Genomic DNA, 17,098 nt, shown 5'->3' on the forward strand with positions numbered 1-17,098 from the left:
GCATGCTGGGCTGTTAACTCCAGGAGACCAGGGCTGTGGGTTTGGATGCTCTGTTGTATCTGTAGTGCTTTCACAGGGCCTGACACATAATAAGTTCTCACTAATGTTGTAAATGAATGAACTGCCTAGTTCCTTTTCTGTGGTTATGTCTGTGATGGGCAATAATAAATGGCATTAGTGAACACCTGGCATGCACATCATTCACTAATTCTTCACAGTAACTCTGTGGGGGCGACATTATTATGCTAGACTATAGCTGAGAAAACAGAGGCTCAGGTTAAGCAAATTACCCACAGGCACACTGCTAGTAAATGGCAGGCAGGCTTAAGTACAGGATTAGCTAAATAAACAGAGGAAGAAGCAAAGGCAGAAGAGGAGAGGAAAGAAGAAGGCAGAAAACAGGGAGAAGAATAAAAGGCAAATAGAGAAGAAAAAGCAAAGCAGAGTTGAATCCAAGGTTTCTTCATTTCCTCCAGCACCCTTAGCCTCTGGTTTTTTACACCACACCATGGTCTGCAGGTAGTTCAGAAGATAAGCAGTCTGGAATCCCAATCTTGCATATCTTTTATGTCCAATCGCAGACCCTTCTCTGTAAAGTTGTTGCCATTTCTTTGTTGATTTTTTAAAAAAATATTATTATTTTTATTTTATGTGTATGTGTGTATTGCCTGCATGTAGGTAAGTGCACCCGTGTTGTGCAATGCCCACGGAGGTCGAATCCCCTGGGACTGGAGTTATGGTCAGTTGTTAGCTGCCATGTGGGTGCTGGGATTTGAACCCAAGTCTTCTGCAAGAATAGTCAGTGTTCTTAACTGCTGAGCTATCTCTCCAGTAAGAGAGATGGGTTTTTGGTTGTTTTTCATTTTGGTGCAGGCGATTGAACTCAGGGCTCTTGAATGCTAGGCATTCTCTACCACTTAGGTATATTACCGAACCCTTTAGTGATTTTTTTTAAAGCTTGTCATTTTTATTGCTTTTTTAAATCCTTCCTTCCTTTCTTTCCTTTTTCTTTTTCTCCCCCCCCAATCAAGGTCTCTGTAGTCCAAGCTAGACTCAAACTTACAATGATTCTCCTGCCTCAGTCTCTTGAGAGCTGGGATTACAGGCATAAACCAGCCATATCTGGCTTTGTCAGGTTCTTTTTAAAGATTTTAAAATGTTTATTTTATGTGTATGAATATTTTGCCTGCATGTATGCAGGCACACCAATGCCAGCCAAGGCCAGAAGAGGATGTTGGAACCCCTGGAACTGGAGTTGAAGATGGTTGTTAGCTGCTATGTGAGGGCTGGAAACCAAACGGGAGAGTCCGTTGCAAGAGCAGCAAGTGCTCTTAAAGGCTGAGCTATCTCTCTAGTCCTTTGTTAGGCTTTTATAGCCAGAAGCCACTGCTCCCTCCCTCAGTCTTGTCTTTGGTAGTGGTATTGTGTATCTTTAAGTGAGTGAGTGTCTGTGTGTACACACATGTACACACACATACATGTGCTCCAGGGATTTGTTTTTTCTTTATCTGTCATATTTCAACCTGCACAGACAGTCCAAGAGATCAGCTCTGATACTTCTCAATACTTTCCACAGTGTCTCTGTCTAATAAAGGGCTGAGTATGAAGCCAAAGCATGGAAGAGAGCAGGCAGTCTGTTCTAGGCCTGTAGTAGAGTCTCTTTCCTTTGCCCTTTGATCCTTTCCATTTGGAAAATTCCTCGTCCAATACAGACCAAACAGCTGGAGGATTGCTTCACTTCGACCATCAATTTCAGCTGCTGGCTTCCTAGCCCTAGTGCAAAACACAGAAACTCCTTGTGTTCATTATGACCCACTTCTTTTCTTACCAGCCTGTTCAGGGTGAGGCTTAGGGCTCAGTGGCTTCTGTTGTTTTCAAAAAAAGGCAAATAATCTCCCTGTCATAGTTATTGGCACCTCCCAGGGGAAAAAAAATGGAGCACTATGTCAAAAGACAAGATTCAAAGATACTCAGGAGGGCTGAACAGGATTACCATACCAGGGCTGGAGAGAAGGCTCAGCAGTTAAGAACACTGACTGTTCTTGCAGAAGACCTGAGTTCGAATCCCAGCACCCACATGGCAGCTAACAATTGTCCATAACTCCAGTTCCAGGGGATCTGACAGCTTCTTCTGTCCTCTGTGGGCATTGTATGACATGGGTGCACTTGCCTACATGCAGGCAATACATGCATACACGTTAAAAAAAAAAAAAGATTACAGTACCATGTGGATGTAAGGGACTGGTGAGGGTCACTGCCACCTCAGAGTCTAGGGACTAAATAGGATCTAACACAGACAGGGGTGGCTGCTACAACAACTTGAAAGGCATATTTACAATTTCAAGTTTTTTGCCCTTTATCTGGCAGGCAGTAAGTGTTTCTGAGTAAAATCCTCTTATGTACAGAGGTGGTTCCTTGCACAGAGTTCAGGGTGGGCAGGGGAGAAAGAACAAGGATTGGTCCTCAGGATGTTGTCAGCCAGAAGGAGGTGACAGGATAATTACATATAAAAGTATTGAACTTAATACACTGACTTTTCAGGATTAAATGCAAACTAATGGAGTTATACAGAATGATACATTCTACCTACGTGCTCCCATCAGTGCTGCAAAGGGGAAATGACCAGTGGTGGGTGAGGTTAGCTTGAGCAAGGGTTGGGAAAAAGATGTTTTTAGAAGTGCCCTTGTAGCAAACATATCTTTACTGCCTTATGCTGAAGAGAAGAAACCCAAACCAGCTTGAGCACCTCCTCTTGGCCAAAGCAAACAACAGGTGGTCAGGATGGACAGAAGAGGAGGACATAATGCTAATTAGGAGTTCTTCTGTGGCATCCTGCACTATTCCTTGTGTTCCTTCAGTAGCCACCTTGCCTTCTTCCTCATCAGCTCAGTCTTTCTGCAGAAAGAGCAATAGGAGTGTTCAGGCAGAGTGCATGCCTATGGGCCTCAGGATGGTAACTTTGGCACACCATTTTACTGGGCTAAGATATGGAATAGTTTCATAATCATCACGATTGATATTTCTTAGTTCTGGAGATGGAATCTAGGGCCTCGCACATGATACGCAAACTCTTTACCATTGAGCTATTTTTCTAAGTAATGCCAGACTAATGGTAGAAGGCAGGAGAGGGGAGACAAAAGTCTGAGATTCAGGAGCTGGGGTAAGGTCTTTGCGTTGCTTTGCACTTCTCTGGTCTCAGTTGCTTCACAAGTTGGCTGAAGTAAATGAGGATTTTAAAAATGTTTCAAGTGCCATGCCTACTCCGGGCCCTGGCTCTATCTGTACTTTCTAAAACAAGGTCTTTGCGTTGCTTTGCACTTCTCTGGTCTCAGTTGCTTCACAAGATGGCTGAAGTAAATGAGGATTTTAAAAATGTTTCAAGTGCCATGCCTACTCCACGGAAGTGTGAGTGTGGGGACACTAAGGATAAAGCCTTATATTCTGACAGCTTCTCTGTTGTTTGCAGGGTAATGGGTGGCACAGTGGCTGTTTCCACCATGCTGGGAGGTAGTGATGGTGGGTGTTTCTGCCCCCAATTTACAGAGGAAACTACAGCTCAGGCTGTCCTGATGATGGCTGGTTCAGAGTTATGCAACACGCAGATGGTGAGCTGAGGCGAGCCTTCCACTCCTGGCCGACTCCTTGCAGCTGGCCCCAAGGTGGATGACTTGACCAAAGCCCAGTCTGAACAACTCACACTATCAGTTAACCACAGAGTACTGTTCTCCATCTGCCCCCTAGGCCTTGGATTTTCCATTTAACCTAGTCCTGAAGAGGCAAAACAATGCAGGTCAAGGGATTTTCCTTTAATGACAGCCTGAAAACACAAAGCCTCAAACTACTGCGGCTTAGCGCGCTGCCCCAGACCGCAGTCCCTCTTCCCAGGGGCCCTGGCTCGGCTCAGAGCTGGACAGAAGCCTAGGAGGAGCGTGGGGGCAGAGCTCCCCAGAGGCGGACAGATGGGCAACTGGGCCCATCGCTGGGCTTTCAGCAACCTTTTTTGTTTTGCAGCCAAACATCCAGCGTCAGTTCTCCTGTTATCTCCCAGCCGCGCCCCTCCCCCATTCTGGCTTGGGCGACTCCAGGGAGCTGCTGGGCTCCTGTAGCCACCCGGCCTTCCTCCTTTATGGCGGGGAGAAGGATGAAAGGAGGCCTGCAACTGGTGTGGGGTAACTGTTGCCATCTGTCTGGTGGGACGTCAGCAGGGAGGGTCTCGCCCATTCACTCTTCATGCACCGCTGGGCCCCGGCCTTTTGTCGGTGGGTCGAGCGACCGAGGGAGGGCAGTGGGTAAGAGACTCAGTTCCTTTGTATCTGAACCAAACTTTTAGCGACTCACAAGGGTAATTTGCATGAGGAGGTTGCCCAAGCCCTACACTCTCTTTTGATAGACGACTCGACTCGTTCTGCTAGTTTGGCCCAACAGAACTGGAGGCAGTGGTCCTAGCTCCTCCACTGGGGAGCTGGTCTCTTTGTTCCAGCCCTCCCTCAGTTCTCTGAGATCCTTCTATGTCTCATCTGTCTGTCTGTCTATTTCTCTCTCTCTCTCTCTCTCTCTCTCTCACACACACACACACACACACACACACACACACACACACACACACACACTATGCTAGGTGAAGGGGCCAAAGCAGGAGAAAAGCCCTATTAACCACAGCCCAACAGCTGAGGGAGAAAGGCACTGAATAGAGGCAGTGGGGTTGGCAGCTCTCCAGCCCAGCTCCTGGGCTTTGAATAACACCCCAGGCCTGAGGCTGGGATCAATGTGGGGGAGGCTTTGGAGCATTTAATTATTTAAAGGTCTCAATGAAAGGAGCTAAGTCCCTGAGGAAGGGAGAGGAGAGGCAGATGGTGTGCCCCAGGAGCTGGGAAAGGGTGCTGGCAGGGAGAGGTAGGGAGGGGCATGCCAGAGAAGGGGTGGGGAGAGCTAGAGGAGGAGGAATGGCATGTGGAGTAGCAAGTGAACCCTGGGACTGCCTGTTGGTTCTCAGGCACTTCAGCACCCCTGCCCATCACTCCCCAACTTCAGAATTGGTGTCTGCCCTATTTTGGATATAGGACACTAAAGGGGGATCACCTTCTGGTATTTAAAGATGCTCTAGACTGGTTCAGTTGACCAGGACTGGTTAGATGGGTGAGAGGACTGTCTTTAAATCTGTTCCTCTCCTCCTCCTCTTCTTTCTCTTCATTCTTCCCCCTTTCCTTCCTCCCCTCCTTCGTCTATTGTGGTAAATTTTATCTAACATTTAAAAAAAAATTCCTGTGTTTTTCTTTTCTTTCTTTTGTTTTCAGGGCTAGAGATGGTTACTGGGGACTTCTGCATAAGTAAGGAAGAGCTGTGCCTTTCTTGGAAATACTGCAGGAAGGGCTATTTGGGGGAGAGGACAAGGTCTCATTAAATAACCCAGGCTGGCTTCAAATTCATGATCCTCTGGCCTCAGCCACCCAAATGCTGGGATTATAAGCATGAACACCCACACCTGGCAGGGAATGTTATATTTTATCTTGAAGATTAAGACCAAGATTGGAAGGGGTCCCTGGGAAGAAACATATTACCTAGATGTAACTCCAGCCTTGCCATTTACTAGTTTTGTTACAGCAGACAAGTTACTTAACTTTTCAATAGGTGTTTCTCATCTTTAACATGTAAAAGTGGTTTATCTCCTAGGTACTGTTATGGGGATTGGCTGATAGGTATGAGCACCCAGAAGGGTGCTGGCTCATAGAAAGCACCCAGTAGCTGCTATTAAATATTGCTATTATAGCCATCACCAGGTCAGGGGGTATATATAAGGATGTGCAATGGAGACTGAAACAAAGGATTAGGGAATTGTGTGTGAGCCCAAAGGAATATTTTGCAAGTATGTAGATTTGTGTCAATCCTTCCTCCCATTTGGAATTGAGCTATGGTTGTAAGTATGCTCTTAGACTAGTCCAGCTCTTGGAATAATCCTGTGCAGCAGGACCTGTTCCCACCTGCGGCAGCTAAGCCAACAATTCTAGGTTCTGAGGCCCTTTTGGTCCAGACTCTTGCTTTGTGGCAGCTTGGGCACTGTTAACTAGATTTACAATTTGGAAGGCCAACTTCAGTGGTTAGGAGACTTGCCATTTAAGTCTCCTGTTTCCTGAGGCCTCTAGCCACTCTCAGCCTGCCCATGGGGGTCACTTGGTCACTCTGAGGCTCAGGACCTCAAGCCAGAATTCCGTTCCTTTCATAGTGGGGGCGGCCTTAAACGTGTGAGGTGGTGGTGGTCTGCACCTTCCTGGGGAGGCAATTTTGTCTTGCTCAGCCGTGGCGACGGCGATGCCTTCCGGCTGGGACAGCTGTCATCCTGGAGATTCCAAGTCTGGTTGATCAGAATCAGACCTGCCGAGCAAGCGCGGCGAGGAGGAGGAAGAGGGCAGGCTGGGGCGGTGAGGGCAGGCAGGTGTCTAGCTCCCTGCCTTCCGGATAGGGGCCGAGGGTGGAGCCCTGGGTCACTCCCCCAACCCTCCCTCACCCCCGGTAGCATCTGGTTGGGACCTAACGCCACTGAGAACTAGGGGAAATCTGCCCTTCTCGCACCGCAACAGCGGCTGGGCGGTAGCCTCCTCCTGATCCGGGGAAGCCGCACCTTGGTAACAAGCTTCTGATTGGCTGGCCGGGGACGGAACGGGCCAATCAAAGCTTGGGGGGGGCAAGGTGCGTGGGGACACCAGACTTCCGAGCCCCGCCCGCCCGAGGGGCTAATTCGGACGTTTCCACTCCTCTGACTGTCCTAAAAGTTGGCAGAAGGCCTGGCCAGGCGCAGTCCCACCTGAGCAACCTGGAAGCTCTGGGTACTTGAACTTGTAATACTTCCGGTCCCCTGTCCAGACTGCCCCTGGACTAGGCTTTGTTTTCCAGGTTCCTTTCTCGCGCCCTCTTTGTTTTCTTGCATACCCGTGGATGTTCGCGGTCACTTGAGCACCCCTCTCATCTGAGAAGCACTACACGGCCTGGGAACGACTTAGGACATCATCTCGCTCCCAGCAAGAAGCTGCGCCTGAGCAGCCTGTGTGCTGCTTCTAATGAAGCGGGATCAAAGAGGTTCTGTGAACAGAATCGCCATCAAACTGCAGGAGGAGAGAGGAAGGAGAGCTAGAATGTTCTTGAGTCCCCAGCCCTGGGTCAGGACTTCAGTGAGGTAGATCCCAACACGAAGGACATGCAGAAGCCCTTGGATTCCATCAGATTGTCCTGCTTGCAAGTCACTCAACCTACGGTTGGGATGAATGTTGAAACCTCACGTGGAGCCCTTTGAATCTTAGCAACGACAACAAAAATATCTATACAACTGTCCCCTAACCCCATCGTATACAAATACATTTACCTGTAGACAGAATTTAGCACAATAGCAACCGGATGAAGACTCAAGAGACACATGGCCAGCCACTTACTGGCTGTCTTACCTGGAGCAACTACTTAACCTCTCTGAGCTGTGGTTTCCTTCTGTGTAAAATACTAATAACAGCACCTACCTTCTAGCATTAGTGTGACAAAATCCTGGTACGCAATGGCCACATGCATGATGATCTCACTTTAGACAAATAAACCAGTTTTATTTCCTCACAGGTAGTCAGTCTTGCTTTTTTGATTTAGGTGCTGGGTATGACACTAAATTCTAGGGACATTTAAACTTCCTGTTAATAAAGTAATGCAATATTCAGGGCAAAACATAGTATAATCTTAACACCTCTATACCCTAGGATAGATCCTCATACAGTATGTCAAGGCAGTGATCTCTTGGCAAGATAGACCTTTTCCTTAAGGACTTTCTTTCTTTCTTTCTTTTTTTCTTTCTTTCTTTTCTTTCTTTTTCTTTCTTTCCTTCCTTTCTTTCTTTCTTTCTTTCTTTCTTTCTTTCTTTCTTTCTTTCTTTCTTTCTTCTTTCTTTCTTTTTATTCTTTCTCAGCTGGGCTTAGTGGTGTATGCATTTGACCCCAGCACTTGGGAAGCAGAGGCAAGAGGATCTCTGTGAGTTTGAGGTCAGCCTGGTCTACATAGTGAGTTCTAGGCCAGTTGGAGCTAAAAGGAGACCCTGTCTAAAAAAGACCAAAAAAAAAAAATTCTCTCCCCCCAAATTTTAAACCAGTAGCCCAAGAACTTATATATTTTTTTTTATTAAAAAAGACATTCTCAATATGCTGGATGTGCTGGCCTTGAACTTGAGATCTTCCTGCCTCAGCCTTCCTAGTGCTGGGCCTAGAGGTATGTGCTACCATGCTAGGCAGTAACTTATTTTAGTAGGACTTAGCATCCTTCTTTTATTGTAAACTTCTGGGGTGTCCTACTTGACCTCGCTATGCAGTTATACTGACAGATGTGTGTGCTGTAACATTTGTCCTGAAGCCCATTCTTACCTGGAGACTTCCTCCTTGCATCCTTTTGTCTGTCCTGGAACAATGCATAGATTTCCTTCAGTGAACACAGAAATTGACCATTCACAGCTCACAAACTCCTGGACCTTTTATCACCTGCCAGGTTTTGCTACTGTCAGAAATGGGTGGCTGTTGATGTTTTGCCTTGTTAAGAATAAAAGTTAGGGCGTATTTGGGGTACTTGATGGGGCTGCGTGGTGGAGACAGGAAGGAGGAAGAGGAGCACACTGAATTGGACAGAATTCCCTGGGAGCCAAGAAACCTGGGTTTGAGGGTTCAGTTTGTGTCTTTAGGTGCAAGTCAATTCAACCTGCAGGTCTAGATTTCCTTTTCCATAAAGGCACAGAATTGAAAACACAAAAAATATATATTCAAGTGTGTGAGGACAATGGGCTAGTGAATTCATTTGTTCCATTATTTTCATGAGACACAAAAGAATATGATCCTACAGGTGTTATTGAAAACTTGTGACTTCAGCTCTGTGTTAACTGTTGGGGGAGTATTTGGAGGACTTGCATCACATGATCCCTACCTTTAAAGAATGTACAGTCTAGGTTGCCCAACTAACACATGAAACATTGATGTGTGGTATTGGCCACAGGTTTAAACAATGGCTCCCCAACCTAGCCTGTACTGTCCTACAATGAAAAGACCATCTGATGATATGACAAGGGAGCCCTCAGACATGCCCTACCTCAATCTGCCCTTAGCTGAGCATGGGCTCTCACAAATGTTCCTGGGGCATTGAGCAGATTTGATGTCACTGGACCTCATCTCTAGCTTACTTGTGAGACTGCCTTCCACCTACGACAATGTAGGTTAGGTGCCTGTTTCTGGTGTTTTCTCACCTGTGCCTGATGTTTACTAATGCTATCACAATTACTGCAACTATAGCAGCTGCAGCAGCTGCTCTGAGACAGACCCTCACTGGACTCGGGTGCTAGTGCCCTGCTCCTCTCTCACTGGGAGAGAGTGGTGGTCACTTTCTCCTTCCATAAGAAGAAGAACGTTAATGCGCCCTTCTAATCCATACATCTCCCAAGGCTAGGTCATTTAGAAAAGGTGCAAACTGCTCAGCCTTTCCCACAGCACAGAGAAGCCACAGCCTTCTTGATACATGGTATCTGATTAGCTCAGTGGGTTAGACTGTGGTGCTAATCAACACAACTGTAGTAATCTATGAATATATAAATATGTAATAAAAGTATGGATGTTCCTTGGCTGCTGCTGATGATACAATCTAGTAAGTTGAAACGCATTCAATGACCTAACAACACCTCCTAGCTCAACAACACAGTGCCTGCAGAGTGCCAGTTGCTTACATTCATGATCCTATGGCTTCCCAGCCTTGTGTGTCTACCACATACTAGCATCCTGGAAAACAGGAAACCCCAAATCTGAAGTATGCTTTCTCTATTGAATGTGTATTATTCACCATTGTAAAGTCAAACCAAAAGTCAAAGACTGATTAGAACCTCAGAAGAGAGCTTACCTCTGGAGAGGAAAAGAGAAGACTAGAAAAAATATAGAAGGAGGCTTCAGATACAGTTCATTCATGAAAGCAAATATGAAAGAACGTTAGTATGAATCTGGGTGGCAGACTCATAGGTCTTGTTATATTGCTTTCTATACTTTATTGTAGGTTTGAAATAGTTCACAATTAATGAAAAGAGAAAGATGCAGGCTCAGGGACTTATGTGTGTCATCCTCTGTGCATAACAACCCAGAAAAGGATCTTCATATGACGCCTATTTTGAACTATCTCTTTTCTTATCAGGGTGTCATCCAGCAGAAGGCAGCCTGCATTGGTGCCAAGCCTGGGCCTTGGTGACATCTGTATAACATCCTCCACAAAGATCTTGCCTTAGGAAAGTTCCTATCAGATGGTGTCATGGGTTGAATAAGGCCCGACCTCCTAATCCGCAGTCACCTAGAACATTAGAACTTTATCTGCAAACAATGCCTTTGCAAAGTGATTATCAAGAGTCAAGATGAGAGCGTGCTAAATTAGGGTGGGCCTTAAATCCATGACTGATGTCCTTAAAAGAGATTACCAGAGAGACAAAGAGAAGATTCCATTTGAAGATGGAGACAGTGGAGATCAGAATGATGATGTCTCAGACCAAGGAACACCAGGGACTACTAGGAACTGGAAGAGGCAAGCAAGAATACTTCTAAGACCTTCAGAAAAAACACAGCTCTGATAACACCTTGATTTTGCAGTTCTGGCTTCCAGAATAAATGAGAGAGTAAATAAATTTAAAAGGTTTTTTGATTTTTTTTTAATTTCATATGTATGAATGTTGTGCCTGCATGTGTGTAAGTGCACCTGTGTCATGCAGTGCCTGAGGAGGACAGAAGAGAGCTTTATAGGAGGCTGGAGAAAAAGCTCATCAGTTAAGAATGTGTACTGATCTTTCAGAGAACCTCAGTTGAGTTCCCAACACACATACCAGACAGTTCACAATTGTCTGTAACTCCAACTCCAGAAGGATCCAACACCTCTGGGTTCCTTGGATACCTGCACACCCATGCATGTACGCACATACAGACACCCACACATGCACATGTAATTAAAATAAAATAAGCTTTTTTTTTTGGTCTTTTTGAGACAGGGTCTCCCTGTAGCCCCAGCTGTCCTGGAACTCACTATGTAGACCGGGCTGGCCTTGAACTCACAGAGATCTGCCTGCCTCTGCCTCCTGAGTGCTGGGATTAAAGGCGTGCGCCACCACGCCCGGCTAAATAAGCCTTTTTTAGAAAGAAAAAATAAACAAATTAGACTTTATGAAATTTTTAAATTTTATATATCAAGATAGTATTAACAAAGTAAAAATGAAGAACAGAGAGTGGGAGAAAATATTTTCAGAATATACAGAAAACTTTAAAAAACATATTTTTGTTATTTTTATTTTATGTGTATGAGTGTAATGCCTGCATGTATGTGAGTGCATCTGGGTTGTGCAATACCTTGGAGGTCAGAAGGGGGCTTTGGATTCCCCTGGAACTAGAGTTAAGGGTGGTTCATAGCTGCCATGTGGGCACTGGGAATCGAGCCCGTGTCCTCTGCAAGAGCAGTCAGTGCTCTTAACCACCAAGCCGTCTCTCCAGCCCACAGAAAACTTTTGTATTAGTTACTTTTCTCGTTGTTCTAACAAAATGCCTGACAAAAACAACTTAAGAGAGAAAGGGTTTATTTTGGCCCACAGTTTGCAGATACAGTCTGTCATTTTAGGAAAGGCATGTGTGTCACAGTGGATGCAGAGAGAGATGAACTTGAGTGCTCTACTCACTTTTAATCTTTTTATGCAGTTGGGAACTCAGATCCTCTGGAACTGGAGCTACAGATGATTGTTTGCTGCCATGTGGGTGTGGGGATTCAACCTGGGTCTTCTCCAAGAACAGCCAGTGCTCTTAACTCCTGAGAATAAATAAAACTTAAAAATCATTAGGTCACCTTATTTCTTAGTCTAGCTCTAAGAAATGAGAACAGACAATTGTGTAGGGTTGAAATCAGCCTCAAAGCAGGGCAACTGTCCTCAAAATTAAGTGTAGAAACACTAAATTATGAGGAGGACGGCATTTGTAGGTGGCAGTTCTTATTTCCATACGGACTCTACACCCTGTTGGTGTCTGTCACCCAGTTGCACAGCTGTCAGGACAACACCTTACAACTCCCATTCTGCAGATCTCATGAAAGGAGAATCTGCCATGTGTATGGCTGTTCAGCACCTGAGCCCTTTATGGGGATTCATGGAGAATTCCCCACCATGTGAGACAGTCAACTCCTACTTGACACAAGGTTGCCAGTTATTCATTTGGCCATCTTGCTTGCCTCTATGGCACTGGCGGCTGACTTGGTCTTGCTAGGTTGACCTGGAATTCAAAGCCAGTGACATGAGAAAGCCAGGGCCTCATGGAACCTACCCTGATGGGAATGGAACAGTAATAGCAACAACAAGAGTCCAGTCAGAAGAGTACAGTTCTTATTGCTGACCATCCAGTGTCTGTTCCTGGCTGTTGTTGGGAGGTTGCCCTGGTCTTCATGGGCATGACCTTGGGTGCTGCCCCTGTCTGTACACTCTTTAAGTCTCAGTTTTATGAGCTACTAAACATGCCGCCCCCTTCAAATAAAGTTATCTACAAAACTTGGCCAGCTTTGGTTTTTGTTGCTTGAAATGTAAAAACTGGGTCTGACACAACTCTTTCCAGCTTGTGATCTTACTCCAAAGTCCTTGTTGATTATACAACTTGGGGTTTCTGAATGCAAATGTCTTTGCTCTATAGTCCATAACAACATAGGTATAGACAAAATTTTCTAATTTTTGGTTCATAAAATATAAGGCGATGAGTTGCCATACGTTTAAGACGCCTGTTGTTTGAAAGCCATCATGTGGGAGGATAGACCAAGAAATACCCCCTGAGATTTGCATCAGGACTGTTAGGCATAGAGTTGCCTATGTCCCTGACTCCTTGACCTGTCCAGTTTTATTTGGGGACTTGGCTTTTCTGGCTCTTTCTGTGTAATAACTTTCTTCTTCTTGGGCCACCTACCATGGCTGGCTCTCATCTGCCTCTGAAACAGCTGGTGAAGCCTGGAACCAAAGGCGTCCTTCCGTTTCAGTCTATTTCTGTCTCGAGTCTAACTTTGTCAAGCTCAGCATGACACCTGGAAAGGAGAGGTGGGGACTGTTGGGATAGAATGCAAGACCAAGGCTATTGCTGCTTCTTGTGAATCTAAGAAGATTCAAAACTTGCTGTTCAGTTTTCTAACTGAATCCAGTTGGTAGGTCTTGGCACTCTGACCCATTGCCTGGGTCCAGTACAATTGTGTTCTTTGTCTTTGCAGCATGCTTGGCAGCCCAGACTTCGGTGGGAGCAGCTTATTTGTCTCTAGTGTTTGCAGTTTCTGTTGGGGCCCAGTGTGGTTGGGTGTAGCTGCTGGGTCCTTTGTCCTCAGCCATTTGGCTTTAGTTTCTCCTCTGCTCCCAAGGCTAGTGTTCAGGCAAACCTTAGCTCATTCTATCGTGTGAGCCTTCTTGTTTACCGTGGAGGCTTTGTTCTCAGGGCATGGACTAGTTTCCAGGAATGATTTTCTGCTCTGGAAACTTGTGCAGTTACAGGACTGAGCAATGTGTTTTCACCATGGGCACAGCTTGGGCCCTTGGGTTACCTGGGGGCTCAGTGGATAGTGGCAGTCACTTCTATTAGTTCCCATCTGTTTGACTGAGGTGGAACCTTCTGGGAGAGTTTGAGGTCTACATAAGACCCTGAATCTCCTCATGACACTTCAGCTATGGAGCCACCACCTGAGGACTTAGTAGACTAAATGGCTGAGCCAGTAAATAAAAGAGGGTGCTTACGGCATGCCTATTGCTTTCTTGACCATCCCATCATTATGCCTTGATCTAAAAAAAAAAGAGGAAAGGAGGAGGGAAGGAAGGAAGGAAGAAAGAAAAAAAAGAAAGGAAGGAACATTTTTACTTTATTTGGCACTTTAATCAAATTGCCTTGTGGATTTTTGAATGAACAAGTGTCTTTTTAAATTGTGAAGACAAAATGATTCTTATTATTATTATACCCATCAAACTCCATAGCAAATACCTTGAGAGCTTTCTGGTGATCTTATATGCTAAGTGCACCAGCTGTGGGCAAGGTTATCTGGCTCAGGGGCTCCACACAGCACAAATTTGTCTAGTGATTGAGTAATGCTCACAGAGAAAAAAAGACCAGATTTGATTTCTTCTTGTAGTCCTTCTGAGACCAAAATTTCTGTCTATCTTTTCCTGGCTTAATTTAGAGAAAATCTAAGAGCTTGAATCAGAAGACATACCTTCATTTTGCATATATCTAGCCAAAATGCAATGTTCCCTTCAGTTGAGAAAGTAACAAACCACAGCAACATTAGCTTTACTGGAGGCTTCTGCTACCCAATGGAAATAATAGATTTTATTTTTGTTTGGATATTTTGAGACATGATCTCATGTAGCTCAGGCTAGCCTCAAATTTGTTATGTAGCTAAGGTTGGCCTTGAACTCCTCCTGCCTTCACCTCGTGAGTACCAAGATTGACGTTAGTCAATAGACCTCCGGCTAACTTTTGTTGTTGCATTAATAAAGTATATAATATCTAAATTTTATGTTTTACATAACTGATTTCAACTTAATTTTAAAAAATCCTATACTGGTTATTTCAGGCCTTTGGAAACATTCTGAGGCCAGGCTTTCTAGCCATGCCTGTGAGTCCAGCACTTGGGGAGGAGGAGCAGGAAGACTGAAAGTTTGAAGCCAGCCTGGGATGCATAGTGAGTCTGTCTCAAAAAGAACAAGACAAATAAACAAGCAAAAATACTCTGAAAAGGTGGGCACAGTGGTATGCAGCTGCAATGTCAGGTTGAGGTAAGAGGATCATTTGAGCCAGGAGTTCAAGGCTGGCTGGGTAACAGCAAGACTGTCTCAAAACAAAACAAAACAAAATGAAATGAAACCAAATAAAACCGAACCAGAAACAAAACAGAGCAAAATTCTGAGAAAAGGCCCACAGATGTCATCTGCCCTCCCCAGCATAAAAGGCCCCTGGTGACACAGGGCCTCCTGGAGCCCTGACTTTTGGTGGGTGCTCAGTGAGGCTGGCCACCTTATTAGAGTGGGTGGGAGAAATCTGTCAGTCATGGAAACCTTTGAAGGGTCCCTCAAAAGCTCTGATCATGCAAGATGACATGCTGCCCCCTGGTGGTGAAAGGCAGAGCTGTGAGACTGTGCACAGAGCAGCCTTTGAATACAGGATCTGGACGTGCCCAGTCAAGTGTGTCTCTGTTCTTGAGTCTGAAATAAGATAAAAAAGCCTAGCACGCCAGCCTAATTGTTTTAAGCTTTCTCCTTTGCATTCTTTGTTCTAGCCATCTTTGTTGGTTAGCATTTCTGAAGCTTCCTTCCACATTTGGGTGTTTGTACCTACTGTGATTCATGCCTGATCTCCCCTCCTTCTCATCTAGATTACTGGGTCCTCTTCATACGTCTTAGCATCTCAGTTGAGCTCTTGATATCCTTGAATAGACCATCTTCTCAGTGCTTTCTCCGCTTGTAATGTTGGAGCCTCAGACTAGGGTTTTGTTGTCATATAATTCACTGCGGTAGGACCTTCCCTCACTTAATGATGAAGAGAGAATTTTAGTTGGAAAATTCATAAGGATTTATAAATGTTAGCAAAATGAATTTCGATCCACCCTCCAAAAAGTAAGATGGTCTCCCTCATTTGTACCAGCCCTCCCACCCCAAGCTTCTGAGATACTCTGCTGATTTAGAGTACCAGGTTCCTCAGAAACACTGAAGTGGCACTAACAGGCCAAGGAGACAGGTGGCTTGTGTCAGAGCTTGTCCTACATGCTTCCCTCCTGGGTGGCCCAGTCTCTTTGTGTCTCGGTTTCCTCCTGTGGAAAGAGTGAAAACAGCATCTGTGGCAATGGGACCAGAACTAGCAAATGAGGCAACACAAAGGGAGCCTCTAGTACAGGATCCGTCCTGATCAATGGGTGGCTGAACCTGAGAGACAGTCTCTTCTTGTATCTGTCTTGTGAAGATTTAGAAACAAGGGAATCCTGGGAACAGGGCCCCATGGGCGCCCATTCTTCTCTCTGCCTCTGTCTTGGTTGTTGTCATGGTTTAAATCTGAAAAGTCTCCCACAGGCTCATGGTTTTTTTAAAAAATATTTTATTATTTTTATTTTATGTGTATGCATGTATTGCCTGCATGTAGGTAAGTGAACCTGTGTCATGCAATGCCCTCGGAGAACAGAAGAGACTGTCGGATCCCCTGGACATGGAGTTACAGACAGTTGTTTGCTGCCATGTGGGTACTGGGTTTCGAACCCAGGTCTTTTGCAAGAACAGTGTTCTTAACCACTGAGCCATCTCTCCAGCCCTGTGTTTTATTTTTTTAATATTTATTTATTTATTGACAGGTTCTCCCTGTAGTTTCCCTATAGCTGACCTGGACCTTGCTTTGTAGACCAGACTGGCCTCAAACTCACAGAGATTCACCTATCTCTGCCTTGAGTGCTGGAATTAAAGGCATGTTCCACCATGCCTGGCCCAGGCTAATGTTTTAAATACTTGTTCTCCAGGGGCTGGAGAGATGGCTCAGCAGTTAAGGGCACTGGCTGTTCCTCCAGAGGACTAGGAATCGGTTCCTAGCTTCCACATGCCAGCTAAAAACCATCTGTAACTCCAGTTCCAGGGGACCCGGCGCCCTCTTCTGACCTTTGTGGGCACTGCATGACACGGGTGCACTTACATGTAGCAATACACTCATACACATAAAATAATAAAAATATTAAATACTTGTTCTTCAGTTGGTAGTGTAACTGTTAGGTTTGTGGAACCTTTAGGAGACACCATCTATGTGGTGGAAACAGATCATTTGGAACCAGAGTTTCAAGGTTATACACAGTCTGCACAGACCTGCACTCTGCTCCTTGGTCTGCTGTGTTATTAACAACCTCTGCCATATACTTCCCACTGCCATGAACTCAAGCACTGAACTCTGAAAGCCATAAGCCAAAATAAATCTTTCTTTGCTTAAGTTGTTTTGGTCAGGTATTGACACAAGGAAAAAGTCACCAATACAGAAAATTGATGCCAGAGTCACTGCTATGAGTAGACTTGACCATGTGGTTCATAGATCTTTCAAACTGATTT

The sequence above is a fragment of the Nannospalax galili genome, unplaced genomic scaffold (assembly GCF_000622305.1).
Source record: "Nannospalax galili isolate Female #2095 unplaced genomic scaffold, S.galili_v1.0 scaffold113, whole genome shotgun sequence".
Classification (NCBI taxonomy): domain Eukaryota; kingdom Metazoa; phylum Chordata; class Mammalia; order Rodentia; family Spalacidae; genus Nannospalax; species Nannospalax galili.